At 39.7% G+C, this 16,519-nt stretch overlaps 1 long non-coding RNA gene across 3 annotated transcripts in view; it reads right to left on the bottom strand.

Moving 5' to 3' along the window:
- Positions 1 to 15,591, bottom strand: part of LOC106049564 (uncharacterized) — a 44,197-nt gene extending 28,606 nt beyond the window's left edge. For all 3 annotated transcript variants that reach the window (XR_001214491.3, XR_010831267.1, XR_010831268.1), the window contains exons 1-2: positions 15,074 to 15,591; positions 8,301 to 8,455 (exon numbers count right to left, since the gene is read on the bottom strand). This is a non-coding gene — a long non-coding RNA (uncharacterized lncRNA). The remainder of the gene's footprint in view (positions 1 to 8,300; positions 8,456 to 15,073) is intronic.
- Between the last annotated feature and the right edge of the window lie 928 nt (positions 15,592 to 16,519).

Raw genomic sequence — 16,519 nt, 5'->3', positions numbered from 1 at the left:
ATATCCAGGGTACACCTCTTGTCTTGTCCACATTTCCAGAGCTGCCCAAAGAAAGTGAAAGAACCACCATATCACAGATGACTCAAAATATGCATGTACCATTGCTTCTCAGAGAGGTGAAAGGAAAGGAGAAACCACACTGGGAAAGGGGAGGAAAAGAAGGACAGAGCACAGAATAACCAGACTTGGACAGGAGAAGGTGGAGAGAGGAAAAGATGCATAATGAGTTATTGTTAGCTAGCAAAGCTAAGGATGATTGCAAAAACCTGTTTAATGGAAGAGGCATAAAAGAAGAATCAGGGAAAAACAGGTCCACTGATAAATGAGGGAGATGATCAAATTAACAAGAATTTTGTAATGGCAGGGTTAATGAACTGTTATCTTTTACCAGTCACCCTAAAGAGGAAAAAAAAAAAAAAAGTGAAGAAGTATGAGCAATATGCATTATTAAGGACTCAGATAATAGAAATAGTTATAGAAGTAATGGAATAATATTGTAAAATTTTTAGGAGGAGATTTAAGAGACAGGAAAAACAAAGTTGTGTTGAAATCTCCATCTCTCCCATCATTCAAATTTAAGAAACAAAGTGTTCAGGAAAGCTAAGAAAAAATGCTGCAGTGAAAGAGCCTCGTTCAAAGGCTGATGAAGATAACAATGTCCATTAACAGTGAGAGAGTCTTTCCCTGATTTCAACGAGTTTGGGCTCAGACCTGGGCAGGTGAGCAGGTTACATGTGCGCTCAGTCCTGCAAAGTGGTGAGAACTCTGGACTCTGTCCAAAAAAGCACTTAAATGTGTGATAAATTTTAAGTATAAAAGTTGCTTTCTTATCTGCCATGTGACTCTGAATTTGCTTGTAGTTAAACAAGTGCTTTGTTGAACTTGGGCTTCATTGCCCTGCAGTTTTCAGGGCTGGCCCAATCTGAATTTGATATTCCCACCTTCTGAGCTTTATAGAATGAAATCAGAATGAAATTGTTGGTATCCAGTGCAAGGGAGCTGACGTGTTTTGCGATAAGCCTTTCCCAAAAGGGAAGGAATGAACTAGATACATAAATACATTGTTACAAGAGAAGAATTCAAATGAAGTTTGTTCATTTTGCAGAGTATTCAACCTTTTAAAAAAAAAAAAAAAATTCCATGTGTCTGAAGTAGGAAACCATCAGATTCTGATCTAGGAAAAATGCAGGGAAAAAAAAAAAAAAAAAGTAATTAGTTCTTGTACTAATACTCTGTAGAATAGCTGCAGTTCTTGACGTACATTATAAGTGAACACTGAAACCACTGTTCCTGGGGGCATAGGTTTATACCTGCCTTAATATAAGAAAATTGCTGATGTTGTTTTTACTCATTGTCACACAAAAAGGTTTCTGCATTCAAATTACAAATGCACAAAACATACAAGAGTAAGAACTACAAGAATGCTTCCTAGCCTGAGACTTATTTTATATATAGAACTGACAGAATCATGATTGCTAATTAGGAAGGGAACAATTCCTTAGCTAGGACATTTCTATTCAAATTAATGCAGTCCCACATTCAAAAAGAATTATAAAATTATTAATCTTTCCATATTCCAGTTAGCAGTCATATTTCCTAGAACCTCAACATACAAGTTTAGAAGATATTTATGCACTGCCTGGAAAATGATTTGTATAAATAGTTTTTCTTTTATATATTGTCTTAGAAATAAGACAGCCAGACTTTCTGCCGTTGGCAAGAGGTAATTCAAATCATCACCATCACAGCCCTTCTCATCCAGTTGTGTGCTTATGGAGGAGAAAGTGCACGTAGGCACGTTGTGGCCCCAGCAGGTTAAGGCTGCTAGAACTGGTGGGTGTTTTGTCTATGGATCTTGGCTCTTCCTAAAATGTGGGCTTTCCAGTAATGCATTAGAGCTGTTCTTGGTAGGAAGAATGTTGAAAGTTTCCCATGGAAATGAAGTTGTGAACATAGTGGATGCTCTGTGGCTTCTGGCACTGGTGGCTGACAGTCAGCAAATCCCTTCCCTCTGCCAGCATCCTCCTGGCCAGAATGGAAAATGGAGACAAATCCCCTTTTCTCCAGCTGTAGTGGTTGTGCTATATGCTTTTTTATTATTATTATTTATTTTTTTCACTCCACAGGTCTATCTGGAAGGACCTGCTTGAATGCCTAGATGTCTCTGGCTTTGTCACTGTGTTGTTGATCTGCTGTGTCACCAGACCTCTGACATCTGTTCAGCGATGAAGGACTACATATATCATACGCTAAGATAAGCCCTCAGTCCTGCAAGACTCTTCCCCTTTCTTTCATTTCCAGTAGCTCATCTCCAAGAGAGAACAACCTTTCTTACTTCCTGTTTCCCATTATTTTAAAGGAAATCTAAGTAGTAATTAGGTTCACTAAAAACATGTACTAAAAGGCAGTCATGCTGAAAAGCAGGAAAACTTGAGCAGCTTTAGCAAAGACCAGAAAGGTATGCAGTTTTTCTGAGCAGTGGGACACTTGTGGAAACAGATTTCATCCTGCAAGAAGTCTCAAGTTAGTTTAATATTAGCTTCACGTGAAATGTGAGCTTTCTGGGAGTGGACAAACGGATATAAGTTATGCAGAGCTTTATACCTGAGCCTTTTTTGAAAATCATCTAATGATTTCAGTCTGCTTGCATGCATTAAGAGTGCTGTAGAACACAAGGTTGTTTCTTAACAGTCTAAGAGAAATGGGCTAATTTAGCTCCCTACTATTTCAAATGGGTGATTGTTTTTCAAACACCTGATCATCTAAGGAGCTATTCCTTCCTGCCCAACATGACTTCTATTTTTCAAGCAACCTTCTGATGAAATGATTGTATAGTTTCTCTGTGTGAAATATTAATTCATTTCCACTGTCCTGTCTTCTTTTTTTGTTAGAAGTGCTGTCAAAGAGTAACTCAGAAATTACTTTTCTTTCTAGAGTGACAGAAAGAGCTTTCACCAACACGTACCTGATCATTCTTACCTGATCTGAAGGCAAAGTGACACTAGAAATTTTTAGAATAAAATTTGAAGATGACTTACGTATTACTCTTTTTTTTTTTTTTTTTGGTATGATTCATACTGAATTCACTCACTTAAATTTCTAAAATAACTGATATATATATTGCATGTGCAAATTCATCTTAACTTTCTATTTGAATTCTTATTTTGGTATTCCCCCTGATGACATTTATAATTTCTGCTGTAGACCTTGTTTGATGGTAGTGTGCTTTTAAACATCAACACATACATGATGAGTCTGGAGTCTGGGGAGATAGTTCAGATAGCATGGTAATATGAATACATGCAATGTGTCTCTCCCACTCATAAAAGCCATTCATTAAAATGTTGTCATCTTTCTCCCCACAATACAGGGCACAGCTTATTTCAACACACCATGAAGATTCAGAGTATTGAAGCTTAAATAGTGCTAAAGCAAGTTCCTAATGTTTCATTTCTAGGTAAAGATTTTCAAAGGTTATAATGGATGCATCTACTAGAACTCCGATCTGCATTTTTGAAACTACCCACATCTAGATATCATCTTCAGGCCTGATTCTAAAAGATTTGAGTCCTCATGCTTTGTAACACACTTGGTAATTTCAAATACTCTTTTATTTCTACTTGACATTAGAGAAACCAAAAGTTTAAGTAATATTCCTCTAACAGAAAAAAGGCAGTATACATCCCGTTTTCCATCTCACTCTTGATGATAATTTTTATGCAGCTAATTTTGATAATCTTGGTTAGGAAGTTTATGATTTCAGAATATTTTGAAGGAGTCCTAACTGTGACAGAGCAGAGAATATAAAGGCAAGACCTCTGCAGAGAGATGCTATTAAGACAGCATGTGTAAAACTTACATCTAGAAACTGTATCGATCAGAGAAGATCACCTTAATCATAGATGAAAGAATGCCAATAGTAGTTAAACACAAAGAATGATTAGTAGAAAGTGGAATGATGCTTATAATATTACATAAATGTATAAACCAAGGGTCTGGAAATTTTACAACAGAAGGATAATAAATACATGAAAGTGGTACCAAACATTTCCAAAAGTACATAACTTAAGAACAATAGTACTGTGATATCATAATTCTTCAGTGTGGTTTTTGAGCCTTTAGGGAAAGACAGAAATAAGGATTGTAATCGTAATGTAATAAAAATTAACTAAAGAAACAGTGAAATGAAGTTACAGGCCAAGATGAGCACACACACTTGTTTACACGTATTGCATAACAGCGGTAAGGATGCATATATAACACAAGATCTCTTCTGTTGCTCTTTTGTTACAAGCCTGAACTAGACTTGGCAAAAGGATGAATATATTATTTGGCAAAGACTTCAGTTAATTCAAAAGCTGTCTTGGCTTCAATATAAGTTACAATAAAACATGCTAATTTTGAAATCCCTAGGGAAGAAATATTCTGGGAAGAATATTATTTTGCTTGGAAACTTTTTTTCTTTTAAATAAAGAAAACATTTTGTAATTAAAATACTAGAAGATACAGTAACAGCAAACTAGAAAATGAAAGAATAATTGTGTAAGTCATAACTAATTCATTACAAAACGGCATTCCCTTTAATATTTTTAGCATCACTATTGAGAACATGAAAGTTCAGGATAACACCTCTGCTCTCGAGGAGAAGCATACCAATAGGAAGAGGAAGATTAGAGGGCTTTTGGCCATATCAGCTGAAGTGGGTTCTGTTTGCTGAGAAGGCCAGGGTTGCAGAATCAGAAATATCACCAGATGAGTTCTATTTTGTTCTTCTCAGCAAGTGCCTTTCTCTACCTCCACCCCCTTCCCCCAGCCTCTGGTTTAGCTTGTACGGTGGTCTGCTTTCCCTCCCATGCTCTCATTAACAAGATCTTCAGTTCATGCTGGCATCTCTCACTTAGCATAGCTGCTGTCACCAATAATATATTCTCTTTGATTCCATTCCTCACTTTCTTCCCTCCACGGCCATCCAGATGACATCAGGAAATTTGCATTTCTATCTTAAGAGTGTACAACATAGGAACAACGAAGATAATTCATGACACACGCAACTGGGAATGGCATCACAAGCAAGTCTTATTTGACATATATGCAGGCATGACTTACAAAGCTCTTTTGGCAAAGCACTGCTCCCAGATCAGTCATACTTCTCATATGATTTTAGCCATTCACCTAGGGCTTTCAAAGCAATCTCTGCATACCTTTAGCAAAAACGCAAAAATCAGTGTATTTCATGCCATCTTACTCCTATCCGCCAGATGGATTAACATGTAAACACATTTTTAAAAATTAAACATTCAAACAGACATTGGAAATGTTAACATATCTGTACAATACATGTTATTGTACACTTCATTGACATCAAAAGTGGTTTCAGGCATGCCTATATTACTCAATATGAGACATTTGTTGATCGGAAAGCTAGTGTTTGGTCTCATTTGGGTTCCTTCATTTTTTCAAGTTAAAACATGTCTTTGTTTTAAAACGCTGCTTGAAAGAATATTTTATCTTGGTACATGATTTGGTTCGGAAGACTTTCTGGATGTCACTGTTTGCATCTGAGGGTCTCATCAATCTGCCAACATAAGGCTAAAGCAACCAAAGCATTTAGTCACTACAGGACAGCCACAGGTGCGACTAAAATTAATCTTGTCCTTCTGTTTTTTATGCTTAAGCTGGTGACAGAGCACAAAGCATCTTCAAAGAGTCAAGCCACAATTCCAATGTACATTCTCTGGCAAAAGTTGCTTCTTAGATTATTCAGTAAAACAACAGACTTATCCACATTGTTTCTCTAACATTTGTTGATTAATTTTTAAATAAGGATTTCTAGAATTATGTCTTTGTACTTCTCTGACTCAATATAATGGATGACTTGTCAGCAGAAAGGAGTAATGAGTCACAAATGGTGTGACAATAGGGAAAACACGTCAGCTTATCAGAGGATTAAATCTGAGGTGACGCTCTTTGCCAGTGAGGAAGATTTTACAGCAGGTGCAAAGCAAATCAAAAATTATAACCTGATAAAAAAGTTAAAGACAAAACATGTGGCTAATACAGCCACACTTCAGATGTCCAGTATTCAAAAAGTAAAGATCTAGCTCAAACACTGTATATAAATAAATACAGGTGAGTTCAGTGTGAGGAGTAAAATGTAATTGTATCAACACACATAAGACCCCTAAAGGATGACAAACAGAGAACTTCTTTTTGATCATGAACAATTAGCAGCTGGCCGGTGTCCCACAGCACGAAGACTGGCATCTTTTTTTATATTTTATTCTAATGAATGCCACTGTGGAAATAACATTATTATTTATGTAGGCCCCAGTCAAAGACAGCCTTTAATCTTATCAGCAGGAATTTTGACCCCAACATACGGCTGAAGCAAATAGGCTAGTAAGATTAACAAGTGATTAGCTGCTCACAGCCACGGTTTGAGAAAAGCATTTGTGCGTGCAAAGAGCACATTACTGCGTGCTTATGTTCTGGGGACACCCAGCTGAAGCTTTTCTAGTAGCCTTCCTCTGAGAAGGGTGAAGGAGAAAAGGGAAGTATGTGCCCAACTAGGCAGCTTCCCCAGGGACAGTGTAGGCACTTGGGAACGGTGGAAACAGGCAAACAACATGAGCCAAAACAGGATGTTGTTCAAAATTACTTTTTTCTGCCTCTCCCTTTGTTTGCCTTGCAAAGACCAGCTTGGTCATGCTGGTAACTGTTTCAGCGTTTAAGAAAGTGTAGCTCAAGCTATGCAAACTTCACACCATCTTTTGGAAGCTTTGTAGCAGTGCAAAGAAATAACCAAAAAAATAAAATTATGCACTTCCACATTGGATGTGTGTTGTATTTATTGATCTCAACAGGAAACGTGATGAAAAGCAAATGAGAAATGGAAGTGAGGCTACCAACAATACAGCGATTTCTTTTGGTGAAAGGCTACGTGGTCAGCAAAGCTTAGTTTTCCCTTCTGTGTGGCAGGACCTCCTGGAGTGATGTATTTACTTGTAATAGCTTCAAAAATGATCTTGTCTTTAGTACCTGTGCATTGTAAGCTGTGCTACTGGTTTTTTTTTTGTTTGTTTTTCTTGAAAATGTAGTCCTCCGTATCCACTGTTTGTTTTATTTTACTGCATGGCTACCTTTACCTGACTAAAGGCAAAGGTCTAGCTGAAACAATACTGAAAAAGCTGTGCTCAAATGCTTGTGCTTTCTCTTCAAATTTTTATACTTAAAAACTCTTTTTCCAAATCTCTTTTGTAGCTATTATATTTTTTTGCACAGACATCTAAAGTTCTTAACTTTGACCTTGAAAAATCCTTAGTCTTTTAAGTTTTTGCTCCAATTTTTTATGCAAGGAAGAAACAAAATCATTGAAAATAGACGAAAAGCCTTAAATAAAATCATGTGCCTTGCTATTTTAGCCTTCTTATACAGTTCTGCAGTACTATTTGTAGTCTTTCTTCTGCTTTATAAACACAATTACGCTGAGGAAAACTGGAGTGGTTCAGAGAGTTGCTGCCCAATCACTCCATCGGAACACCCCAGCTAAGCAGCTTTTCCTGGCTACATGAAGGCTTTGAGTGCACTTAGAGAAGTTAGTCAGGTTATTCTGAAACACTGTCAGTGGTGATTTAAATTAATTTGGCTGACTGCCTTGAAACAGGCTAAAAAAATTCCCTGAGTCCATCAAGACACACCACGTCTGGGAAGGCTCGCTGCACAGACTGGTAGAACAAGCATCTGTTTAGCTACACCATCACAGAGAGGCAAGTCAAATTACCTTCACAAAGCCATCAGTGTTCCCATGCATACATCCACTCTGAAATAGATTTCTATTGACGTTTTTGTTCTATTTGTCATCAGGGACTCTGTTCTATATGTTAACAGATATAAGTTTGATATATAGCATTTGAAAGAGTTTTCGCTGGGTATTATTTATCTCAAGTCAAAGGAACATATTAAATAACCAGCATAGGTACATCCAGGTCAAAGCAACATCTCCTAACGTTAATTACAATCCATAAAAGCCTGTGGCACATATACCAGTCCATAACACAGAATTCATCACAATTTTACTTAATTAGAGATGCCTGTTGATTCTGTATTTTTCCCATGAAAATACACTGAAAAATGTCTTTTTATTTTCTCTTTTTAGACACCTGTAAAATTAATAGGGTAATATTTCCCGTTGCATCATTATCTATGTTATTTAAAACTTAGCTTGTGAACTTGCATGAAATCAGAAGGAAAAAAAAAGATACTAGTTGCAGATAAAAATCATTAGAGGACTAGACCCTTACCTGTGGTGAAGATCCAGACCCTACTGATATGATTTGGCAATGTCACCATTTACTTGTCACCGCTTTAAGAACAAGCTAGTCTTCTGCATTGTGTTAAACTGTCCTTCTCAGAGCTTGGTTATGGGGAGACAGATATCCATCAAGTCAAATCTCTTCTGTGATAAACAAAAAAAAAAATAAAAAAAAAAAATCAGCTGAGTTTGAAGGCTGAAGTGTTTTGACATTGTATGCATACTTTAATAAAAATAATAAAAAAAACACTTTGATTCACAATCCTTAACTCTAAAATACAGTATGTTGTCTTAGCTTTTTGCCCAACACTTGAATACTAAATGATGTTCTCTGTTCTGAAAAGGATAAACTCCCAGTTTTGTCAGTGATGTAAGCAACTGTGTATTCACATCACCTTGAGTGGCTGAAGGTGCACAGAAGCCTTGGCACACCTTCACATATCCTTGCACATTTTACAACAAGTGTTCTTGACACAGAAAGAGCCAGTCACATGCTATAATTACCTAAAGGTGTTTGTGTTTGGCACACAACAAGGTGTTGTGCTTATGTTTCTCAGACCAGCCCAAAGGTACCATTGAATGCATATAGCACCGCAGAAGATATTAATCCCCGTTGTGGAGATGTTAGAATGCATTAAACAGAGTCCTGTACAAAGCCCATGTATGAAGGCAACTTTAACTTAAAACATCTGATCCAACCCCCTTGAAGTACAATTTGGCCTGGAATCAAAAAAACAAGTTCTCCACTACCTGCCTTACTGACCAAGACATTTTACTTGCTGTTTGCAATACCAAACCAATGTCACCTGTACTTTTTTTTTTCTGCCAACAAAGTTATCAAACCGGCTTTGATATTTATTGCTGCTGACATAGAAAATATGAACAACCCACAGCAATTTTTCTATCTCAAATTTAATTTGCAGCACAGGCTGCAAAGCTCACAAAAACATCCTTTTCTTCTTTATAGCAAATTGAATTCCCACTGGATTTCTTGCATTTTCTTTCCTCTTCTCCAGAGAAGTTAATGGGGTGCATCTCCCATTCAAGTTTTTCATTCAGAGCTCCAGCTCTGCCCTGCACTTCTGTTAGGTCTCCTTGAGTAGAGGAAGTTCTGTTCCAAGGTGAATTATCTTCCTTGGAGGATCCTCAAATGGACAAGGAAAAGGGTCCCTCAAAGAGCCTGTGTGTGGAAACCCACATGTACACTCTCTCAAGTGGTTGTCCTGTATATTTGTAAAAGACAAGGATGATGCTGAAGTAAAAGAGCCTTTTAAGGGGAGATTTCTGCTTTCAGCATTGGTAAAAAACACTCAGCACAAGGACTGAAAACACTTTGGACTTTACTCTGAAAGTTACTAAAAGAAATTGTAGTACATCTGTTCATTTTTGAAATTATTTCAAATGCATATTTTGCTAATAAAATGTTCTACTGTTAATACACATCTTGATGATTCTAAAAACATCCAAATCCTTAGATTCTTTTTTTAAAAAAAGTTCATATTGATCAAAGTGTGGCAAGTATTGCAAGAAGGGTTCATTTTAAATTTTGCAGTGGAATCAGCTTGAAAATTTCAAAGCACATCATGAGATGCTTTGAAAACGTTTCAATCAACCTTCCTACAGCTCAAAACTCCCTCCATTCTGATTTTGCATAAACAAGCTCACCCTGTCCATACTGAAGTTGTAAGGACTACCAATAAAGTGCTTTTTCTTCCCTTTTTTTTTTTTTTTTCAAGTGCAGATATCTCCTAACAAAGCATATTTTACTAATCTGACAAGGTCACATCGATATAAGCATTCCAACATCTGTCAGCCTGTAATGACTTCTGATCAATAATGACATAGCCAGGTTTGAAACTGGCAAGCTAGAGGCAAAAGGCTTTGTATCCTGTTACTAATCTCCTGAGCTTTCCAGCCTCCTCTGAGGTGCTGCTTTCTAATGAATACATTCTACATTCAAAATGACAAATGGCTTCAATTAAAGAGAGATCTTTGGGAAAACATTCCCATTGTTGAGCAGGCAACCCTACGGTATTACTCATTTATTCTTTTAGGCCAGTGGAGTTAATATGTCGGCTCTGTAAATTAAATGTTTCTCTGTGACTCATGAAGAAAGATGCCTAGGAGCCATGTCACCCTGGGACACCAGCAGCCCCTCCTGCACTCATGATGAGGTGAGAAACATGGGTTGGACAAGGCTAGGAGAGATGCGTGCCTTCAAGAGTGCTGTTATCATTTACAGAATTGAAGCCGTGCCTCTATAAAGGCATTATACAGCTGTTTCAAGCGTCAGTTATAAAGACAGCAAGGCTTTGCAGACTGCAATAGCAAGGGAACTGAGTGAGCTCAGTCACGGGAGAGAAAGTCAGCTGCTTCGGAGGTGCAGAACTGAGGTAGGAAGGGCAACCCCTGCCAAACTGAGCATTTAAGAAGGAGTTTTGCTTCTTTTTCCCTCACCAGATTATTGTTCCTACTGTTACCTGGTGCTGTGGAACACAAGCTCTTTCTTTCAGTCCTGGTTGCTGGCAACAGATGGAAAGCTAGTGCAGGGCCCAAGTGCACAATAGCCTGCTTTGTGTGCCACGCAGGCCTCCTGGCCACTTCTTCAATGGCGTGCTTTTCAAAGTTAAGCCTTTAATTCAGATATTCAGGGTCCAACCCTGACATTCTGTCTCAGGCCTGAGGTCAGGTGAAAGCTCTGCAGATCACAATATTCCCTGCAGATATACACTGCAGGCAGCCTGGAGTCCACCTGAGCCTAGGAGCAGCAGTTCCGCAAGGAGGTGAAGAAGCAGGAAGAGAAACTATACTGAAAGAATTAAAGATCCTTACCTTGATTTTAAGCAACAAATAAACAAAAATAAAAACACATCATTGTGGTAGGGCAACAGGAAATGCAGCAAAATTTACTGGCTCACATAACTTAAGTGTAAACTTTGCTGCTTAAGCACACTTGAGAGAGCTAAATGGGGGCAGAGGAAGAGACTTTATAGCAACACTGAAGCTTTTGGGCCTGAGCTCTTCATTGCTGAGGCTTATGGAGGATTTGCATCCACACTGCAGCCCCCTAAATCCTCACAGTTAGTCAGGCTGTGACCAGTTATCCCAGCATGACCTTGTCCAGCCCCACCAACTTACACCCTACTACTGTCTCACGTGCCATTGGAACAGCTTCACTCAGTGTATGCTGCCCTGAGCTCCATTGTGCAAAGAGGTCTTCATCTTGCTCTTCACCTTCCTTACAAGTGCCTCAGGCTTGCTATATCAGGTCACCATTTGAATCTTTGCTGGTTTGCAGGCCTATTATCAGTGCATTAAATTTTACTAGTGTCTTAAGCTTAATCATGAGAGGCAAGTTGAGTATAGTTTTAGCATCTGAGCTGTTCTAAAATGGCTCATAACTTCTACTAGCATAAAAGGCACAGACCCAGAAGGCTGTGGGAAAGCAGACCAGAAATTTTAAAGTGGTTAGAAGCTAATCTGGAAGGCTATATTGTCTGTAAAAATAGGACTCTGAGGCAAGAAATAACATGATAACATTGGGACCTCTTCTATTCGTGATGTTGCAGTGAAATAAAAGCTTTCACTCCCCCTCTCCAAATTGTTGTGAGAGTTTTCTATAATTTGACTTCAGTAAAAGGTCATCCCGGTGACCAGACTCAGCAATTTCCATCTTCCTCTTCTCTTTCAAGTTCAGGGGCTGCCAACTCCATATTCATCTCAGCTCTCTGTAAGGCTTTGAGAGGTCATATTGATAGAGTTCATTTTGTATCAGGGAGTTTTTTACCTAATGAGCTTCAACAGAAACAAATCAGAAATACTAAAAGGACAAAGATGATTCTTGTTGCCAATTGAATATCTGAAAAGGGCCCTGTACAGATGAACTGATGCTGTTCTGCCTCCCTGTTATGTTCATTCCTATAGGAGCCCAGAGTATAAAACTACATTATCAGTTCAAGTGGGATCCTGACCAACTGAAATTCTCTAGACCTTCTCACTTGATCATACTCTAAATTCAGAAAAACGAGTATCTACAGGTCTTGTTCATTAGCAGTGATGCCATTAATAAAGAGATTCTTTAAGTGGGAGAGCATTTATGTAAATTGAACGTCTAGAATGACACAAAATTAGGCGTTACAATAGCACATGCTAAGTGTTCAGATATTGCTATACAGTTTTCATAAATGTGAAATTAACTACCTCAACTTTCACAAGGAAAGCTATAGCTATCATATAATCAAGTGGCAAAAGATTTTAGTATTAAGTAGTGAACAAATAGTAAAAGGCCACACACTTCAGTCCTTTCCCCCCCCCCCCGCAGTGTGTCGTGCTCTGTGGCTTCTAATTGTAACAAAGTCCAATACACAATAAAGCTTTCCACTAATGATTTAAGATGCAACACAACTGGGGAACAGTTTGACTTTTGGCCTGGCTTCTTGTTTGCGTACAAAGTGATTCTACACCATACCATTGACCTAATACAGGGTGTCCAGCACAGTAAACATCAGCCTCCATTTACAGAAGTCCGTTCAAATGAGAACTTCAGAGGTTCATCCAGCAATCCATTACATCACTCAGTTTAAAATGTCTACCACCTGCAGCACCACAGTAGGCAGATATAAAACCTTGACCTGAAGGGGTTTTCTCATTCTGACATTGAAGATCTGGAGCTTAAAAGCTAGCTTAGCAAGCTTTTTTAGTGCTATAATTTATTTTAGCTTTGTTACAAATTTGATTTCCATGATACTTCTCTTCTACTGTTCGAAATGCTGAGGAGTCTGTTCAGATTTACAGTTCACTGATCTGTGCTGAAAGTATCTATCATGATAAGCACAGGAATGAATGGAAGGGAAAATTGTCTATCAGCACTTTCAGAGGGGTGAAGTTCTCAAGAACATCAATCTTGAAAGTTATAAAACAGCTACATTTTGCAAGTGCAGGTCTGAGAACATTTCCCCATCAGCTCTCATAAATTACACCATACTTGGGTGTATGTCACTATATTGTCATAGACAGAAACAAGGCATCTGCAGAATTTGAGAGTGAGAGAAATGAATGCCAGCGATAAGACAGCAATTCAATGGTAAATGCATTCACTTCCCTTTGGAAGCAACTACACAAAACAATCTGAACTGCAATTCAGAGATGTTGGGATCATCCAGAGGGCTTTAGCCTGAAGAAGCACCAGACAGTGCTACGGTTACTTAAATAGCAGTTCAAACAGAAAAGAGGTTATTTAAAGGCTTAAGGTAATTTAAGGATTTTCTTGATGCTTACACGGATATTGCCGTGGCACCTGCTTTATTGTTCACTACTGCTTTTCACATCATTTTTATAAAGATGATTCAAAGCTCTAACCTTAACCTAAACAGAAAAAGGTAAAAACAAACAAAACAACAACAACAAAAAAGCATACTTTATATTAATTGATGCAAACTTTTGCACAAGCTTCAGTCCTATAGTTTTGTTTTGCATGTACTGGTATGGCTAATTGGGTAATTGATACGACCTGGAGTACTAAGACAAAAAGTCACCCTGTTGGCTAGCTTGTCTGTCTCCTTAAATGCATTCTCAGAGTTAGGACTCACAGGACATGCTTTTTACAATTCCATTTTATTCTTGTAAGTTCTGCAGAGTTATCTTAGCAAGAGAAGCACAAGGGACTGTCCTGGCTCTGACACTGTGCCAAGCACTGTCTGCAGGATCTTCACCAAGCCCAGCTCTGTACTTCAGCTGCACCTTAGCACCTGGGATCACAATTACTGGCAACAACTGCTGATTTATTTGATTGTTATTATGCTTGGGCATGGTCTCCTCCCATGTCTGTCAGCACTTAACACACTATAATGGTTAATTGTAATTAGTAAACAACACTATACCTGTGCCAAAAAAAAAAAAAAAAAGACTTCAGATTCCTGACTGAAACACTAGCAGCATGTACAATTTGGTTTTACTCAGGTGGGTGGGCAGCCGAGTTCCACCACGGCTGCTCTCTCACTCCCCCTCCTCAAAGAGGAGCAGGGAGAAAATACGATGAAAAGGGCTCAAGGGTTGAGATGAGGACAGGGAGATAGCTCAACAATTATCATGACGGGCAAAACAGACTCAGAGTAGGGAGACAGTAAGATGTATTGCCTATTACTAACAAGCTAGAGAAATGAGAAACAAAGGAAATAAATCAAAAATGCCTTCCCCCCATCCACCCTCTTCCACCTCCTCCCCACAAGCAGCACAGGAGAACGGGGAAATAGGGGCTGTGGTCAGTCTATAGCACTTTTTCTCCACCGCTCCTTCATAGTCACTCTCTTTCCCTGCTCCACACTGGGTCCCTCCCACAGGATGCCGTCCTTCCCAAACTGATCCTGTGTGGGCTTCCCACAGGCAGCAGCTCTTCAAGAACTGCTCCCACACGGCTCCGTACCACGGGGTCCATCCCCCAGGAGCAAACTGCTCCAGCACAGGTCCCCCACGGGCGGCAGCTCCCCCCAGACCCCTGCTCCTGCGTGGGCTCCTCTCCACGGGCTGCAGCTCCGGCCCGGGGCCTGCTCCTGCGGGGGCTCTCCATGGGCCGCAGCCTCCTCCAGGCCACATCCACCTGCTCCACCGGGGGCTCCTCCACGGGCTGCAGCGTGGAGATCTGCTCCGTGTGGGACCCATGGGCTGCAGGGGGACAGCCTGCTCCACCAAGGGGTCTCTCCACAGGCCACAGGGGAACTTCTGCTCCAGCACCTGGAGCACCTCTCCCCATCCTTCTTCACTGACCTTGGTGTCTGCAAGGCTGTGTCTCACTCCTCTCACTCTCCCAGCTGCTGTGTGGCAGTGTTTTTTTCCCCCCTTTTCTTAAATCTGCTCTCACAGAAGTACAAACAACACCCCTTATTGGCTCAGCTCTGGTCAGCAGCAGGAACCTTACCTAACATGGGGCAGCTTCTAGATTCTTCTCACAGAAGCCACCCCTATGGCCCCCTGCTACCAAAACCTTGTCAAGTAAACCCACTGCAACATTGAAACATCTCAGGGAGTTAGCTGGGAGAGCTGACACGATGTAATTGTGCTGCTGAAAAGCAGGGCTAATTACCATGGAAAAAACAGGGTCATACTCCAACCACCACATACCTGCTGCTGAAGGCCAGGCAGCCTGTGGCTGACACAGTCAACAGTCAGTCAGTTTTGTGATCAAAACACTCATAAATTAAAGGAGTAGTTGCTATTGTGTAATTAAATTCCCTTATCTTTTTTCTGCTTAGGAAGTAGCTTGGGAAATAGGTGAGATAAACAAGGACATTACCAGTATCAAGGAACAGGGCCTGGGGGGGGGGGGGGGGGCCTGTCCAGGTCACAGTGGTGGAGAACAGCCTCCCCTTTCTGATACTGCTTCTAGCAAGCTGCAAAACACTTCTCTATCTGGAGTTCCAGTAGCTACTGGAGGAACCTCTCACAGCCTTGAAAGCCAAGCACTATGTGATAATTGCCTTATGCCTGCTCAAATGTCTAGAGCCGATTGCCCAACATAGTGCCACTCCCCCTCTCTTTAGCCTTATTGATAGGGTAAAAAGAGTGAACCCCTATCTACCGCCTCCTTGTTAAGGCCCACAGTGTGGTGCCCTCAAATAACACCTTTTTTTGTGGAGGTCTAATTGGCCAATATATAGTAGCTTCTATTGGCTCCTTTTGAGTGCTTACACTGCACACTGGGTGTGCATGCATGTAATTTATCATGTCAAACTCATTTTCTTTTACACAGTGTTGCTGCTGCCTTTCTTCTTCCAGAGACTTATTATTCTGCGTGAATTTCCTTTGTAATTAAGTGACATGGTTGCAGTTCTGAGCTTTGTAAACTGACAAAAGGAAAACTGGAATCACTGCTGCCTCAAATTGTTTTGCATTCAGCAGGGTTGCCTACCATTTGCGTAGACCAGCAGATGTCAGCCTAAATTGAAAAATGGAAAAGAAATACTGTATCATAATGTTAGTGTCTCACATGCCAGATGGGAGTCTCACACAAGATGACAGGAGCAGTTAGCCAGCAGTGGTTAAAATTCAGTGTTGGAACAAGTATGGTTACACTGCATGCACTGATAGCGTATTTTGATTATAGAACTTAATTGTATCATAGATCAATGATAGTTTAATTTATGAGGATTGATTTTGTTAATTCAAGCAGTTCAAAAGGTACTGTTAAAGCTTCAGTTCATTTAACTGTGTCAG

The sequence above is a fragment of the Anser cygnoides genome, chromosome 4, assembly GCF_040182565.1.
Source record: "Anser cygnoides isolate HZ-2024a breed goose chromosome 4, Taihu_goose_T2T_genome, whole genome shotgun sequence".
Classification (NCBI taxonomy): Eukaryota; Metazoa; Chordata; class Aves; order Anseriformes; family Anatidae; genus Anser; species Anser cygnoides.
The sequence above is the reverse complement of the archived record's forward strand: the minus strand, read 5'-3'. Positions and strand labels throughout refer to the sequence as shown.